Raw genomic sequence first — 2,933 nt, 5'->3', positions numbered from 1 at the left:
CTTTGTTTGAAAAATCTGGTTTAGGCTACATAGCCAAGGAAGAAGCAGTTTCTAATATTTCCTCTATAAAGTTTGTGGCTTCTTCATCAAATACCAAAAATATACCAAACAAAGTTGGTGTTGAAAATGCTCCAACATTTGAAGAAAAATTTGATGAAGTATACACAAGTGAAACTGAGCATTCACCAAAAACTGAACCGAGTTCAAACCGGCCAGGTTTGGGTTACATTTCGAAAAATGAGGATGCTTTCAAGAAACCACCATTTTACAACAAAACCTCATTTTCGAAAGGTAAAAATATTCAAAAAAAATCTGGTGAAAACATTTTTGCAAAGAGGAATAATTATAACAAAAATCAGTTTGTCAAAAGAAATGCATCTCCTCCAAAAACCAGAAAATTCCAACCGTTTAATCATTTCAAGCAATATAACTCACCTCAATTTCAGCGGCACACATCAGAAAATAATTGTGTTAATTGCAAGAAATTTGGTCACTCATATGCACAATGCTTCATTGAAAAGAGAGTTGTAGGAAACAAAGTTTACAATGTTGTTTGTGATTTCAATGCACTTAGGCAACCAAGATGGATTAACTTCAAAGGATCCAAATTAGTTTGGATACCTAAGGCTACTTGAAACTCTTCATGCAGATTTGCCTAGCATCCAAGAACAAAAGGGACATGTGGTACATGGATAGTGGATGTTCAAGGCACATGACTGGAAGGTCAACCTACTTCATCAAACTAAATAAGTATGATAGAGGTTTTGTGACCTTTGGAGATGATGGTAAAGGTAAAATCATTGCTATTGGAAAAGTAGGTAATGAGCAATCTACTTTCATTGATGATGTACTTTTAGTTTGTGGTTTAAAGCACAATCTTTTGAGTATAAGTCAGCTGTGTGATTTAGGATATTTAGTTGTTTTCAAAAGGCTTGAATGCTGTGTTGTTAATGAAAAAACAAATGAAGTGATGTTTGTTGCCAAGCGTTTCAATAATATGTATGGACTTACTCTTGATGAACTAAAGGATCAAAATGTAGCTTGTCTTCACTCTAAAGAATCTGAAAAGTGGTTATGGCACAAGAGATTGGGCCATGCAAGTATGTTTCAAATAAACAAACTTGTAAAGAAAGAATTAGTAAGAGGTCTTCCTTTGATAAACTTTGACAAAGACATCACTTGTGATGCTTGCCAAATGGGAAAACAAACAAAAAGTTCTTTTAAACCAAAAGAAGACATCTCTACTAAAAGACCACTTGAGTTGCTACACATTGATTTATTTGGTCCAACAAGAACTCAAAGCCTAGGTGGTAAACATTATGGTTTAGTAATTGTGGATGACTACACTAGGTTTGGTTGGGTTTTATTTCTTGCACACAAAAATGAAGCCTTTTTGGCCTTTGAACCTTTTTGCAAGAAAATTCAAAATGAAAAGGATTTGAAAATCTCTTCTATAAGAAGCGATCATGGAACTGAATTTGAAAATAATTTGTTTGAATCCTTTTGTGAGGAATTTGGAATATCTCACAACTTCTCTTGTCCAAGGACACCACAACAAAATGGTGTTGTGGAAAGAAGAAATAGAAGCATACAAGAGATGACAAGAGCTATGCTTTGTGAGAGTAATGTTCCAAAATTCCTTTGTGCTGAAGCGGTTAACACGGCTTGTCACATTTTGAATAGAACAATCATAAGGAAATTTTTGAAGAAAATCCCTTATGAACTTTGGAAAGGCTACCCACCAAACTTAGATTACTTGCACATCTTTGGATGCAAATTTTTTGTTTTGAATAACAAAGAAAATTTGGAAAAATTTGATCCAAAAGCTTATGAGTGTTTGTTTGTAGGATATTCCACAACTAGTAAAGCATATAAAGTTTATCATCAAGATGCTAGAATTATTGAAGAATCCATACATGTTACATTTTGTGATACTAACTTGGTGCAAAGCATTTTGGAAGATGGTGATGCAGGAAATCAAGCTCAAAAGGAGGATGAAACTGCTCAGAATCTTGGAAAAGAAAAATCTGGACAAGCTGAACCATAAATAGCAAATGCTGAAAATTCAAGAGACAATTCTATTTTGTCTCATGAATCTGAAGGAAATTCTGCAGACAGCAGCACACAGAATCCCTCGGTGACTGAATCTGCCTCCAAGTCCACCAGACCTCGTGAATGGAGATTCTTGAAGAATTATCCTGAAGAATTTGTAATTGAGGACATTTCTCATGGAGTGAAAACTAGGTCTTCCACTAGAAAGGCAAATGAAGGTTCAAACATTGCCCTTCTTTCACAAATAGAGCCTCAAAACGTCAAGGAAGCACTAAATGACCCCTCTTGGGTTAAAGCTATGGAGGATGAGCTTCTTGAGTTTGAAAAGAACCAAGTGTGGACTTTGGTTCCAAGGCCAAGTGGAAAGAAAGTGACCGGCACAAAGTGCATATTTCGGAACAAGTTGGGAGAAGATGGTAGCATTGCAAGAAACAAGGCAAGGCTAGTGGCACAAGGATATGACCAAGAAGAAGGAATAGACTTTGATGAATCCTTTGTCCCTGTTGCCTGAATGGAAGCCATAAGACTTCTCCTAGCTTATGCTGCATACTGTGGTTTTAAATTATACCAAATAGATGTGAAATGTGCATTTTTGAATGGAGTAATAGATAGAGAAGTGTATGTGGAGCAGCCTCCTAGTTTTGAAAATAAAGAGCATTTTAATCATGTTTTTAAATTATCTAAAGCTCTCTATGGTTTAAGACAAGCTCCTAGAGCTTGGTATGAGAGACTTAGCTCTTTCCTTTTGAAAAATGATTTTCAAAGAGGCACCACTGACACAACTCTATTCATCATCAAGAACTCTAATGATTCTTTTATTCTAGTCCAAATATATGTTGATGACATTATTTTTGGATCAGCCAATGAATCCCTTTGTTCTG

This window comes from Arachis stenosperma, chromosome 3, assembly GCF_014773155.1.
Source record: "Arachis stenosperma cultivar V10309 chromosome 3, arast.V10309.gnm1.PFL2, whole genome shotgun sequence".
NCBI classification, from domain to species: domain Eukaryota; kingdom Viridiplantae; phylum Streptophyta; class Magnoliopsida; order Fabales; family Fabaceae; genus Arachis; species Arachis stenosperma.
The sequence above is the reverse complement of the archived record's forward strand: the minus strand, read 5'-3'. Positions refer to the sequence as shown.